Raw genomic sequence first — 15,634 nt, 5'->3', positions numbered from 1 at the left:
AAAAGTGAAGAAAAGTAAAGAAATGATGTTACAGTTTTAGATCAAAAACCTCCGGAGTGTTTCCTTTCTGCTACTTTGTGTCCCTGCAGTCAATTTTGCCAGCTTCAGAATTGACATCCCTTTCCCAAACAATGGCTATCATACACACTGACACAATTGCCACACTCAATGTCATAAACTGACAGCTCACATTCTCTCTCTTTTTCTTTCTCTCCTCTCCCCCCTTCTCTATCTCTCTCCCCCTGTCTGTCTCTGTGTCTCTTTGTCAGTCTCTCTCTCTCTTCCCTCTGTCTATTTCTATCTCTCTGTCTGTCTTTCCCCCCCACCCTATCTGTCTGGCTCTCTGTCTTTCTCTGTCTCTAGCTTTCCCCGCCCCCTCTCTCTCTCTCTCTCACACACACACACACACACACACACACACACACACACACATACACACACACACACACACACACTGATGGCATCTCAGGGCAGCCATGCGTCCTCTGGGTGGGGCTGCTGTTTGTTCTTTCCGGCTTCCTTCTGCCCTGCCCTTTCTGTCCTCTGAGTCCTGGTTAGGTTGAAGCCTGGATCAGTGCTGTTCAGGCCCAAGATGTAGGTAGCTGTGGCTGGTTCTCACCTGCCCCTCCTTTCCCCACCCCCATCCTGCCTGCCACTGCCCTAGCCTGGCTGGCTGTCCCCTTTTCCCTGCTGCCATTCTGCTCACTCCAAATGAGCCCAGCTTAGCTCTGTATCTGCACTGGAATGTACATTCCTCCTCCCACCCCTTATACACGTGGGCCTTACACACGTGGTCCATATACACGTGGTCCATATACACGTGGGCCTTATACACGTGGGCCTTATACACGTGGTCCATATACACGTGGTCCTTATACACGTGGGCCTTACACACGTGGTCCATATACACGTGGGCCTTATACACGTGGGCCTTATACACGTGGGCCTTACACACGTGGTCCATATACACGTGGGCCTTATACACGTGGTCCATATACACGTGGTCCATATACACGTGGGCCTTATACACGTGGTCCATATACACGTGGGCCTTATACACGTGGTCCTTATACACGTGGGCCTTACACACGTGGTCCATATACACGTGGGCCTTACACACGTGGTCCATATACACGTGGGCCTTATACACGTGGTCCATATACACGTGGTCCTTATACACGTGGGCCTTACACACGTGGGCCTTATACACGTGGGCCTTATACACGTGGTCCATATACACGTGGGCCTTATACACATGGGCCTTAACTATTTCTATGGGTCATTGAAACGTGTCCCTGCTCCCACCTCCTGCATCGCAGTCCAGGCGCCTCTACCTGCGTGTATTCTGGAACTCAGGGCTGTGTGTATGGGGGCGGGGGGGCTGTTAATACATACCTTGTCATTATCACCACTAGTCTGCACAGGGGCCCCTCTTATTTGCAAGATTCACTTATGTGTCCCTGTCACCCTAACACTCCACTCTCACTTCCTGCCAGTGTCAGCAGGTCTGAATGAAAGGTTTGATACTTGATTTGCATAAGACAAGCCAGGTGGCCTTCCTGAAGGGCTGCACCCATCACAGCACCCACAGCACAATATCAATGATTGCCGGCGCCCCCGGCCCCTTTTCTCATTCCTCAGCGTTCAGACGTCTCTGCATGTGTTTGTTAGATTTTGCTCTCCGCTTCTGGAAGTTGCCTGTGTGTGTTGTGTCCTTGGGCTATTTTATTTGAGGTTGCTGCCTGCTTTCAGTTGATTTGCATAAATGAAGATTAATATTGCCATTTATTCTAGATATTAATCACTTATTGACTTTAGACCTTACAAACACCTTCTGTTATTCCTGTCATCTCCCTTAACTACACTCAGGATGTCTTTCATTAAGAAAGACTCCTTAATTCTAGTAATCAAGTTCGTCAGTGTTGGTGGAGTGGCTCAAGTGGTGAAGCATCTGCCTAGCAAGCAAGAGGCCCTGAGTTCAAACCCCTGGACTGAAAAAAAAAAAGTCGTCAAAGTTCCTTTAAAAAAGTTTTTGTATTTTTTTTTCAGGAAATGGAGGTTGGTACTTATGTGTTGTGCTGTTGAAACTTCATTCCAGTCTCTGATTATGGCTCAGATCTGGTGTCTTCTGTAAGTTTTCTCTTTTTCTCCTCAGAGCTACAACACTAATCCATCTAGAGGCTACCCGGACATGTGTTGTTAGGTAGAATCCAGTTTTATTTTTCTCAGGGTCTCCAACACCATAATTTGGTTTTTCAGGTGTTAAGTTCCATGCCCAGCTCTGCTTGTTGGTTCTATGTTCTCGTTCATCTGTTTGTCTGTTCTTGTGCTAGTGCCACAACTTTTTTTTTTTTTTTTATTGCTCTGGTTTTATAAGTCTGAGAGGGAAAAGCACACCCTCCAGGCTTTTTTTTTTTAATTGGGTCTCACTTTTATACCCTGGCCAGCCTAGATCGAGATCCTCCCATCTATGCTCCCTGAGTAGCTGGAATGACAGGTGTGTGCTACCATGCCTGGATTTTTATTGGTTGAGATGGAGTCTCATGAACTTTTTGCTGGGCTGACCTCAAACCGTGATCCTCACAGTCTCTGCCTCCTAGTAGCTGTGATTATAGAAGTGAGCCACTGAGCCAGGCTCCAGGCTCTTTCAAGAAAAGCTAACTGGAACTTTGGTTAAGATCACATGGCATTTAAAAACTAATGTAGAGAGCATGTATTTTTATTTAGTTTGGGTGTTTTTTTGGTAGTTCTGGGGTTTGAACTCTGGGCCTCATGCTTTCTAGGCAGGCACTCTAGCACTTGAGCCATTCTTCCAGCCCTTCTCCTATCTTTATTTTTTCCATTATGTCTTCCAGTTTTCTGTCATTCTTTCCTACCTTTGTGATTTCAATTTGTTCATTTTCAGTCATTTTTATTTTCTGGTGAATATATTTAAAGCTGTACATTTTCCTCAGAGTACTACTCAACTATGTGATGTCACTTTAAACGTGGAGGGTTCCTGTTCATTTAATGACATCCTTCTTCCTTCCCTCGAGACATCACGCAAGGATTACCTAACGATCCATTGTTTCCTTTGTAAGTAAGGAATCTTAAAGAGACGTTGTACTTCTTAAATCAGTTATTAATTTTGTCTGACAAATCTTATCCCTTTGTTTTATGTCTACTTTTGTTATAGTATGACCACAGCACATTGTCAGTCTCATTTGTTGTCATTTTCAGAGGCTTTGTTTACGACGTAGTTCATGGCTTGTTTTTGTGACTGTTTAGGGGTACTGAAAAAGAAAATTTATTTTATTCTGGCTCTAGATAATTACTCATACCTTGACATTAGCGTTTATTCCTTTTGTATGTTTATGCTATCAATATAGAGAGGTCTAGTCATACTGCTGTTTTATTTTGCTTTATATTGTGGGAAGTTATGTTGTTAGGTGCATATGTGTTCTTTTGTGTTACTTGTATGAGTTTGTAACATCATTTATCCATCCTGAGTTTTACATTTAAATTATATTTTTTCATAAATTGAAATTCCTACCCTGGCTTTCACTGTTCTGTGTTCATTTGATATACATTTTCTACCCTTTTATTGCTAATATGTCTGCAGCATTTAAAAATCCAGGTGATGAACCAGGCATGGTGGCTCTCTCCTGGAATCTTAACTATTCAGAAGGTGCAGATTGGGAAGATCACATTTTGAGTTCAGCCTGGGCAAAAATTTCATGAGACCCTATCTCAACCAATAAAAGTAGACATGGTGGTGTATGCCTGTCGTCGCAGCTATGTGGGAGGCATAAATAAGCAGACAGCAGTCCAGGCTGGCCTGGGCATAAACTTGAGACCCTATTCAAAAAATAACTAAAAGAAAAAGGGCTGGGAGCATGGCTCAGGTGGTAGAGCACCTGCCTAGCAAGTACAAGGCCCAGAGTTCAAATCCCAGTATTTCCAAAAGAAAATAAATGAGATGACTTAAACTCAGTAAAATACACAGAGTGAACATAAGATTCATTTTAGTAAATGTGTGCACCAACAAGGGAAAACACAGAGCAAGTCAATAGCCTGGCTTTGTTTTCTCTTCATGAGTCTCTCATAAATGCAATCAAATAGTCAGTACTCTTGCGTCCAGCTAACTTCTTTCACGCAACGTGTTATCAACTTAAATCAAATTGAAGTATGATTTGTAGTTAGTAAAATTTGCCCTTTTTTGTGTGGAGGTTAACTATCATTAGAATCAAGCCAGAGAGCATTGTCCCCATCCTGGTACGCCCCCCGTGCCCATGTGTGGTCAGCCCCCGCCCCACTCCAGCCTCTGGCCCCCACCCATCTGCTTTCTCTCCTCATTTTCCTCCTTTTCTGAATGTTCTGGAAGTGAAGTCAGATAGCGTGCAGCACAGGACTCGCATTTTTGCTGAGTCACAGTGAATTGGCTGGACACTCTCCATTCACCGGCTGAAGGGATCTGAGCTCACAGCAGTGAGAGCCGAGCCACCCTAAGTGACTGCATCTGGTTGTGCAAGCCTAAGTCTTCATGGTCCTCATTGTCTTGGATTGCTGAAGTACCTTTAGCTTGTAAGGTGTTGCCAAAGAGGCCATTCCACTTTGCACTTCCACTTGTGCTCCATCTCAGCAGCTCTGTCTGGGCTGTCGTCTCCCCATTCCCAAAGGCCTGTGGGGTGGGTCTGGGCTCAGGAGACACCTGCCCCTCGTCCTAGCTTCTGTCCCCAGCACTGATTCTCTTGCAGTGCTTTGTCACCATGGTTTTAATTTTTGTTTCCCAAATCCCTGCTAATGCTGTTTGCATGGGTTTAATTGCTATCAAGCTATCTTCTTTTTTTTTTTTTTACAATTTTTTTGTTGGTGGTATGATGTTTGAACTCAGGGCCTTATACTTGCTAAGCACGTGCTGTACCACTTGAGCCATGTCTCCAGCTCCTCAACCTATCTTCTTTTGTTGAACCCTGAGTTCAAATCTGTGTTCCATTTGTAACTGGGCCGTTTGTTTTCTTATTATTCCTTTTTTTTTTTAATTTTTTTGGTGAGACTGGGATTTGAACTCAGAGCTCTGTGCTTGCAAAGCAGGTGCTCTACCACTTGAGCCACACCTCCAGTCCACTTTGCTCTGGTTATTTTGAAGATGGGGTCTCATGAACTATTTGTCTGAGCTGGCCTTGATCTTCAGTCCTCCTCAATCCCAAGTAGGCAGGATTACAGGCATGAGCCACAGGCTCCTGGCTCATCCTATTTTGAGAATTCTTCAGATACTCTGTGTCATGGCTTGGAGATGAAGTGTCCCACGAAAGGCTCTTGGGTTGCCAGTCGGCTTGGTTGCCAGCTGGGGGGCTTTTGAGAAGTGATTGGATGGTGAAAGTTCTGACCTCATCAATGGATCAAGCTGTTGATGGATTCTTAATTAAGGGTATTGGGAGGTGGTGGAAGTAGCTGCTGAGGTCTGGTTGGAGGAAGTGGGTCACTGAGGGCCTTTGAAGGGTATATGCTACCCCTGACCTATTCCTCTCTCCCTCCCTCTCTCTTCCCCTCCCTCTCTGCTTCCTGGCTGCCATGCAGTGAGCATCTCCGCTCTCCCACACCCTCACCGCAGGCCCAGAATCAGCAAAGCCAGCCATGGCTGAAACCTCTGAAACTCTTTCCTCCTTTCAAGTTGATTATGGCAGGTATTTTGTCACAGGGACTGATACTGACTGACGCATCCCGAGATCACTGTATCAGATACGACTTTTGCAAATATTCTCTCCGATCTATGGCTCCACTTTTCATTTTCCTAACAGATTTGTGTGTGCGTGCGTGTGCGTGTGTGCGTGTGTGTAGGCGTGTGCGTGCGTGTGTGTGGCGTGTGTGTGTGCGCGCGCGTGCATGCGTGTGTGCGTGTGTGGTGGGCGTGTGCGCGCGCGCGTGTGTGTGCGCGCGCGTGTGGCGTGTGTGCGTGTGCACGCGTGTGCGTGTGTGGCGTGCGCGCGTGCGTGTGCGCGTGTGCGTGCGTGCGCGCGTGTGCCGTGCGTGTGTGTACGCGCGCGTGTGTGTGCGGCACTTGGGGTGTGAAGTCAGCACCACTTGCTAGCCAGGCGCTCTACCGCTTGAGCAACAGACTTTTTTTTCAAGTGCAGAAAATTTGAATTTGATTAACAGCTGTGGTTTGAATGCAGCTTGAGTGTGTTTCCCAGTGCTGCAAAAATGTTCCCCAGTGTGGTGTTTTGGGGAGGTGGTGGAACCTTCAAGAGGAGGGGCTCCTGGGAGGTGGCAAGGTCTTTGGGGTACCCCTCTTAGGAGGAGTTAATGTACTTCTCATGGGAATCCACAGGCCAACTGTTATGAAAACAGCCAACCTGGCTGGAGTCTCTGGATTCCTGACTCGCCATGCGACAGCTTCCCCACACCCTGCCACCATTGTGATGCCATTCGCCAGCACCATAGCACTCTCACCAGACACCTCAGACTTTCAGACCAAAAATTGCACTAAGTAAACCCCTCTTCTTTATGTATTAACCACCTCCACGTATTTTGTTAAAGCAACAGAAAACAGACTACTACAATAAAGTAAAATGTATCCATTTAAAACTTTTATGCATCATATTTTTTTGCCATATCTAATAAATATTTCCCTAACCCAAACTTTATGAGCCAGGAATGATGGTACATACCTGTAGCGCCAGCTACACAAGATGCTGAGGCAGGAAGATTACCTTAAGTTTAAAAGTTCAAGACCAACCTGGTAACATAGTGAGATATCATCTCAGAAAAATTATTCTATGCTCGCTTCTAGAAAGTTTTACTTTGGAGTTTGCATTTATGTCTATGGTCACTTTGAATTCTATATGCTGCAGTTTGGACTTTGTTCCCCCGAAAGGCCCATGTGTTCAAGGTTTGCTCCACAGGGTGGCACTAGGAGGCAGAGCCTAGTGGGAGTTTCTTAAACTGCTGGGGGTTTGTCCTGGTGGTGAGATGAGTGATTTTGTTCTACAATAAGTGCCCCTGCCATGACGTCCTGCCTTGCTACAAGCCCAAAGCAATGGGGCCAATCTGTTACGAACTGGAACCTCCAGAATTGTGATCCAAAACGTCTCTTTTCTCTCTCTAAGCTGATTATCTCAGGTATTTTGTTACAATGACCAACATATGACACAAGATATGGACTGAGTTTTGTTCTTTTCTTCAGTGCTGGGGATCGAACCCAAGACCTCACAAACGCTAGGCAAGCGCTCTACCACTGAGCTGCTTCCCCAGCCCTCATTGCTTTTGTGTACGAATGTGCAGTTGTTTAGCATGACTGTCCAAAAGACTGTCCTTTCTTCACTGGCTTAACTTTGCAGCATGGTCAGAGATCAGTTGACCGGGGCCTATGGGTCCATATGCTGCCCATGGATCTGTGTGTCTATCCTCACAAACACATTACATTTAGTTCTGTGTTTTATGATGCCTTAAAATCTCGTCATGAGAGTCCTCTAACTTTATCCTTTTTAAAGTTTCTTCTGGCTAACCTAGGGTTATTTTCATATAAATTTTGGAATCAGTTCGCAGGGATTACGTTTAATCTCCCGTGCAATGCTGGGAAAGTTGACGTCATCACAATATTGATATACCTCTCCATTTATTGGGTTTGATTTTTCTCAGCAACATGGGTTTGATTTTTCTCAGCAACATTTTATACTTTTCCAGAGTAGACATCACACATATATTTCATAAGTGTATCTCTAAATACTTCATGGTTTCAATATTACTATAAATGATATATTTTTAGTTTCATTTTCCATTTTTATTGATAATCTGTACTTGTATGACTGATTTCTTAATATCAATTCTGTGTTACATGGCTTTCTGTAATGCACTTATTAACTCTAGCAACTATTTTTATTTTATTTTATTTGTGGCACTGGGGCTTGAATTCAGGACCTACACCTTTAGCCACTCAAACAGCCCTTTTTCTGTGAAGGATTTTTTTGAGATAGGGTCTCATGAACTATTTGCCTGGGCTGGCTTCGAACCACGATCCTCCTGATCTCTGCCTCTTGATTACAGGCGTGAGCCACTGGCACCCAACTCTAGTAACCCTTTTAAGTCTTCTTTAAAATTAGGAATTTAAAAAAATTTCCACTTCACAATCTTGCTTATTAGCATGTAGACTGGCTTCAGTACAACTCACTGTAATCTATGACTTCACGGTTTGCACTGATCCTAGTTGTTTTATGGATTCTGTAGGGTTTCCACAATGATGTCATCTGAGAATGAAGACAGTTTTACTTTTTATTTTAAATGCACGTGGAATAAATGGAACATATGTTCACCAATCTCACTGACATTTTCTGGGCATTCCAAAAAATATTTCCCAGACTCCCTTGCACTTAGGTTGAAGCCACACAACTGTGAGCAACAGTGGAACATAGGCAGGAGTGACAGATGCCACTTCTAGGCGTCCTCCTTGCTGCATGGCCCTCCTTATTCCTTGACTTGGACACTGGTCCCCATGAAGTTCCCAGAGGGCAGGGGAATCACAGAGGATAAATGCCTGGGACCTTGAGGCACTGCCTGGAGGACAAGCCCCAGGATGGCAACTCATTGCATGACATTGATGGGAACAAGAAACAAACTTGTATTTTGTTAAGCTGAGAACAGATCTGCCTGAGAACAGATCTGCTTACTTGACAACTAATGACAATGGCACCAGAAAAGAACATTCTAATTATTTTGTTTTTTCCACATAAATTTTATATTTATGTATTTGTTGTGTAACTGGGGTTTGAACTCAGGGCTTCACACTTGCAAAGCAGGTGCTCTACCTCTGGAGCCACTCTCCCAGCCTTTTATGCTTTAGTTATTTTTTGTATGGGGCCTGTGTTTCTGCCTGTGACAGGAAGCATGGCTTCACCTCCTACCTAAGCTTCCCTCATAGCTAGGATTGCAGTGGTACCCCACCCCACCCAGCTTGTTTGTTGAGATGGGGGTCTTGCTAACTTTGTGCCTTGGCTGGCCTCTAACCATGATCCTCCTGAGTATCGGGGTAACAGGCGTGGACCACCGTGTATTCTACTCTGTCACACGTGCTCTCAGCCTGTGCAGCACACCCAATCCACATCTGATGACGCGCTTGTTGCCTGAGACATCTTGCCCAGGACCTGAGAGCTCGTGCCCCCTGGTGGACTTGATTATTCCATCTAGTTTTACTTTGCCAAACATGCCAGCCTGCGGTTTTGAGGAGAGGGAAGGAGCTGAGCCCTGGGAACGAAGAGGGCAGAGCCAGCTTCCCCTCCCCCAATATCCAAGCATCCCCTGAGGTCAGAGTTTCCCATTCAGACCCTTGCAGGGCAGCACTGGGCAGGCTTCCAGGCTGTCTTGTGCCTCTCCTGGGGCACTGTGTGGGAAGGAAGCACTGGAGAGGGAAAGCCCAACCGTAGTCAGTCTCTCTTCTTCAGGGTTTCACTCCAGCAGAGTGCTCGTAGGCGTTAGTATGGAGCAATGACAGCCCCTCGATGACTCCCGTCCTGTCGGGGGTGAGAGCTGAGTGCAGGCTGTTTCCTTCTTACACCCCTTTACTGCCACCTCCAGCTCCTGTCAGCCCCCAACTACACACACGCACACACACACACACACACGCACACGCAAGTTCAAAACAGCCATCATTCTCCAAAACACGGTATGTCTCCCGTTTTTTTTATTTATATATTTATTTGCAGTACTGGGGTTTGAACTCAGGGCCTTCACCTTGAGCCACTCCACTGGCCCGCTTTAGTGAAAGATTTTTTTAAGATAGGGTCTCCCAAACTGTTTACCTGGGCTGGTTTCGAACCGCGATCCTCCTGATCTCTGCCTCCTGAGTAGCAGGATTACAGGCTTGAGCCATCAGCGCCAACCCATTTTTGTTTCTTGATCCTGCTTTTTCTTGAACTCCCAGTTTCACTCTGTAGCTCCTACAAGAAAGGGAGCAGACAGCGCACACTAGCTCACTACTTACACCAACGGCTGGCACACCATGCCCCTTAGCCCACGCCCCGCCTTTGTAAATATAGTTTTGTTGGAGCCTGGCCGTGCTGGTGCATTTATATGGTTGTCTGTGTTTGCTTTCGTGCTACAAAAGCAGGAATGGCTGATCCCAGCAGGGACTGTGTGCTTCTCAAGGTGAAACTGTTTGCTCCCTACCTTCTACAGAAATGAGGCTGACCCCTGAGCCAGCCTCGAGAGAAACTAGATTTCCAGTGTCATCCATCTCACTTTGCCTCGAGGCTTACTCTCTGCTGCTTCATAGCAATGCTCTTGACAGCAAAATGGTGTCCCCTGAACTGCCCAGCACCTCTAGCACCCTGGCACCAGGCCAGGGTGGGAGCCAGTGAGATGGTCCTGAAAATGCTCAGAGGGGACCAGGACAGCCTCAGTGCTCCCTTGCTACCCCAGAGCTGGAGGAGAGAGTTACTGAGCCCACGGCCACCTCTGTCACTGAGCATGCTCTCCCAGGGCAGATCCCATGGCTAACCAGTGCTCTGAGATCGTGGAATCCCTTCCAGCACTCAGAGAGCACAGCACTCAGGAACATCTTCAAAGTTCCGAACTTGTATCCAATGTGGAGCTACTCCCGCCACTAAGGGGTCAGACCCGGGTTCAGACACCCAGATTTAGAAAGGTTTGCCCTTTTCTACCATACTCTAGCTCCTTCATCAGCCATCTCCAAGGGCAAGGGGAAAAGGGAAGAATTGCATGGTTGCCAGAGTTGCCCACTGACAGCAATACACCCTGGAGGGGATGCGTGATTTCAACATGGAAAGACTTTTTGAGATCTTTGGAAACACACACTCAGAGACACACACAGACACACACACAAACACACACACTCATAGACACAAAGACATAGACACACAAGAACACACGCAGCTTCTTCTCTTGAAGCAGGCAATGTCTTTTCTTCCTACCTCGTGCTGAAAATTCTCCACTCAGCTCCTGGTTTTTGGGGTGTACTCCGTTAGGGTCACTCCAGGCAGTCAAAAGACAAAGACCCTTTGAAGAAACCCTGGGGCAGCTTTCTCCACATCTGTCACTTGAGAAACTTATCCTTTGTCTCTTCTTCAACTGATATGCACCCCCTCTCACTTTGCTGTCACACAGTACTTCTGGCAATCTGTCACATTCAGAACTCCCTTTACATTTAGGTACCAGTCCCAGTGCATCCGAAATAGTGTAAGTACTATGGGGACATTCCTGGACACTGCCATGTCAGAGGCCCAGAGAACAAGCAGTCTAGGTCAGCAGGAAGAAGACAATCCCAAAGACACAGGCAGGCATGAGAGAATATCTGATTGAATGAAAAGATCAAAACAAAATGAAGATACAATTACACATAAGTAAGGCAAGAAGAAAAAAAAGAAAGGCAATTGGAAACTTCTGAAAAAAATAAAAAGGCAGTGTAATAACATTTACCCTCTATGGTAAATGATACATGTTATCATTTATTGATTTTTCAACTTTTAACATCAATTTACAGACAAAGCATGCAAACATGCTTTTCATTGTGGTTGTAGACTAGATTACTGCTGTGATTAACCCTGACTATGTGAAGGAGTTAATGACACAAGTTGGGAAATGGAGAAGCAATGGCACAAAGATCCTCACCTTACAAAGTCAAGAATTATGGAACACCGTCTGCAGTTTATGATATGAGAAATAAAGTACTGGGGTTTGAACTCAGGGCCTTCACCTTGAACCACTCCACCAGCCCTATTTTTGTGAAGGGTGTTTGGATAGGATCTTGTGAACTCTGCCCAGGCTGGCTTTGAACCACTATCCTCCTGATCTCTACCTCCTGAGTACCTAGGATTACAGACATGAGCCATTGGCCCCCAGCAATCAGCCTTCTTCTTTTCTTTTCTTTTGGCGTCAGGAGTGGAATATTTATAGTCTTATTTTATATTCAGAATAATGGAGGAAAATTATGACTTACAGAACCTGCCTCCTGCCCCTTGCTGATTAGGAACATCCAGTCTGAACCCCAACTCCTAGTCTGGGTGGTGCAAGCCCCACTTCCCTCCCCCTACTTATTGCTCCCCTGGCCTGCTGGTCACTCCATCTTCAGACCCCACCATGAAAAACCTACTTCCTCACTAACACGAGCAATCTGGTCATCCTGGGAACTGAAGGACCCTCCTGTTACTGCAGGTGAGGGTAGGGGCTGGGAAGGGGCTGCATTAGGCACAGCCGGCCTCCATCTCCATCCACTCCTGCTGCCTGGTGCCAGGAACAGTCATCCATGGACATGCAAGCCCTGGACATAGAGGGCTTCTCTCTGGCCAAACCAGCCCTCAGCCTGACTTCAGGCTCCCCTCACAGATTTTTTAATGACTACATTTTCTTCACCACATTACTCACTGTTTTTGTGATATGCAGTGTGGGGGAAAGCTGGCCAGAGGAACAACCTCAGCAGGATGCAGATGGCACAGAAGCCATTGTTAGCCAGCATCCCTTGCCACTTCTGCTAACAGAACCCCTTGCGCTTGGGGGGAACCCAAATCATGTGATTAAAACAAAATTGAGGACTTCCACCAGAGGGATGGGCATGTGACCCAGGCCAGCCAGTCCAGAGCCACATCCTCACAGTCACAGTGATCCTTCAGGGATGAGCGCCCTCCAAGGGGTGCAACCCCGAATACCTGCTGTGCTGTCAGGAATCATTTGCTCTCTGTTGGCATCACTGGATCCAAGGAAGACTTAAAGTGATGTGGCCATATTTGCCCTTCTAAAGGAATGGGCTGCCCAATAGTGGAGGGAAAATAACAACAGCAGCCCATCTTTGGGGTACAGACATGAGTTTTAGAAGAATTGGGGGCAGGGGGAGAGAGATGTGTAATTATTAAACAGTTGTGGTCAAAGTGTGGCCTGGTCGATCGTTATTGAGGTGCTCCAGAGAAGTCGTCATCACTTGAGGGGAGCAATGAGGTCAGGATAAGCAAGTCACTGAATCCTGGTAGGTGGTCTGTCCTGTGGAGGCAGTTCTCCTTTCCTTCTTGTGAAGGTGATACAGACGAGTCCTGTCCCTCCTGGGTTCCAAGGTGACTGCAGAGAGAATAGCTCAGAGCAAAGACAGATGAAAAAATGGAGACAGAGCCAGGTGCCAGAGGCTCACGCCTCTAATCCTAGATACCCAGGAGACAGAGATCATGAGGATCAGGGTTCAAAGCCAGTCCAGGCAAATAGTTCACAAGACCCCATCCTGGTAAAACTTATCACAAAAAAAGGGATTGTGTAGTGGCTCAAAATATAGGCCCAGAGTTCAAATCCCAGTGTTACAACAGCAACAACAACAAAAAAATGGAGACAGAGGTGTCAAGCTTTTCTCCTGCTTTTAGATAATCCATGGGCCCAAGTAAGGAGTCAGTGCTCTGCAGCACAAGCAGTTTCTAAGCACCTGTTTTAAGAGGATAATTGAGCCAGGGACAGGCTCAAAAAAATGTTCAGGTAGCGAGGTTTCACTGTGGAAAGCATGACACAACCAGTGCCATGCCATTTTCCTCTTAGCTTTTAATCTCGGCCCTGAGACAGCAAATTGTCCATTTTTACAATATAGAATGTGATCCTTAATTTTTAAAGACCTGAGTGTGCTGCCCTCTGAGCACTGCTGCCCTTGACATGTGACAGGTCCCAGAGGCTAACAGTGATCACTAGCGATAACTTAGTGTTATGCAGACATGGTCTGGTACTTCCCACGTGATCAATGCTGACTGTAAGAAGTGGATTTAAAAATGCAGGCTCTCCAATTAGACCCACCCAGAAATACCTGCTGATGAACAGAAGCTTTTACAAAGATTTCAAAGAAATTTTTATTGCCTCTTTTATTTATTTTTTTAACAGGGTTGCAGATGGAACCCAGGGCCTCGTGCACACTGAGCAAGTAAGTGGTCTACCACTGAGCTACACCCCAGCTTTTTATTGCCTCTTTTAAAAACTCTATACAGCAAGTACAAGAAAAGCTTACTCAGCTAATGATGAAGAAAATCACTTCACATTGGTCGCGCACTCTCACTGCACCGCTCTTTCTCACTACCCTCCTACGCCTGCTTTGAATTTACTGGCTGTTGTTCTTACTTTCCCACCTCAAGGATGAAAAAAAAAAAGTTTCTAAGTGCTGAGGGCATAGCACAGAGATAGAGCACATAGAGCACTTACCTTACAGGCATGAGGCCCTGGGTTCCATCTCCAGGACCAAAAAATGTTTTGTTTTGGGTTTTTTTGCTGTTGCTTTTTTAGAAGTTAAGCTCACAAAGCTGAGTGCCAATGGCTCATGCCTGTAATCCTAGTTATTTGGAAGGCCAAGATCAGAGAGATTGTAGTTTATGGCCAGCTGGGACAGAGCATTCATGAGATCCCCATCTCAAACCAATAACTGGGCAATGTGATGCATACCTGCCATCCCAGTAATGGCAGGAAGGAAGATCATAATCCAAGCAAGTTCAGGCAAAAAGTGAGATACTATCTCCAAAATAACCCAAGCAAAAAGGGCTAGTGGTGTGGCTCAAAGGGTAGAATGCCTGCCTAGCAAGCAAAAGGCCCTGAGTTCAAACTCCAGTACTGTAAAAAAAAACAAAACAAAACACTTCTTTAAACGTTTGTGCCTTGGTAAAATCCAAACAATAATTAAAAGGCATAAATCTATACAGCAAGCCTCATCATCAACGTTGTACCTTGACTAGACTTCTTACTTCTGCCTTTCCTGTCTTGGTAGGCCATGAGGGTGTTTAGGTCTGAAATCTGATTACAGTGTGCAACTTCGTCCACGGTGGCTTGGGTCCCTTATCAGGCAGGTAGATCAAGCTTCCCTGGACTCAGCCTGCTGCTGGAATAGGTCCGAGGGTCAGGAGGTGGAGAAGATGGGCCCTAGGACAAACAGGTGATGGATGGCATGTGACCAGGCCAGGCTGACCGCACTGGGCTTGGCCTCCTGTCCCGAGGTCAGAGCCAGGCTTCGGGCTTTATGACAAAGGAGTTCATTTTATAGAATCTATCTTTAGGTAGATGGAAGGAAATTCAGACAACTCTACGCTTAGCTACATCCCAAGTGCCTCCAGCTCAAAGTAATCAGTATGCCAGAAATATACACAGCAATATGTATATTTGAGACAGCGTTTCCTGAACTCTTTCAGTGACTAACTTTGTTTCATGAAAAATTCAAGCATAATTGTTAAGAACAAGTAAATTAGGTGAATGTTTAGAAAGGAATGCCGTTTCAAAAATCTTTTTCGGTGATTTGAAATCAATAGATGGTCATTAAGACTAGTATAATAAGAGGGAAATACATTCCAAATATGAGGAAAGTAAGGCTTATTTTTGGTAAATGAAGCTTATGTGAAAGATGTGTGTGTTATGGGGAAAAAAAGACCAGCTTTCTCTAAAGTGAATGACAGTTGTTCCAAGGTCAGAGAGGAAAATCACTGAGGAAGGTAAGGTTGTGGAAGACTTTTTTTGTGGTCATGAGAATTGAACTAGGTCCTTGCTACCATTTGAGTTACACCTCCGGACCTCAAGAAAGGGATTTTATAAGTCATCAATTTGAGACAATTACTGAGTCAATCTGCTTTTTTTTTTCGTAGCACTGCGGTTTGAACTCAGGTGCTTTTACCACTTGAGCCACTCAGAGCCACTCCACCAGCCCTTT

At 45.7% G+C, this 15,634-nt stretch overlaps 1 long non-coding RNA gene across 1 annotated transcript in view; it reads left to right on the top strand.

Annotated features, from left to right (window-relative positions):
- The window catches only part of LOC141414868 (uncharacterized), a 57,106-nt gene that overhangs the window by 26,565 nt on the left and 14,907 nt on the right, over positions 1–15,634 (top strand). Inside the window, exon 4 of the long non-coding RNA XR_012439813.1 lies at positions 13,834–13,873. This is a non-coding gene — a long non-coding RNA (uncharacterized lncRNA). The remainder of the gene's footprint in view (positions 1–13,833; positions 13,874–15,634) is intronic.

This window comes from Castor canadensis, chromosome 1 (genome assembly GCF_047511655.1).
Source record: "Castor canadensis chromosome 1, mCasCan1.hap1v2, whole genome shotgun sequence".
Lineage (NCBI taxonomy): Eukaryota > Metazoa > Chordata > Mammalia > Rodentia > Castoridae > Castor > Castor canadensis.
This window is presented reverse-complemented; position numbering and strand designations above follow the sequence as displayed.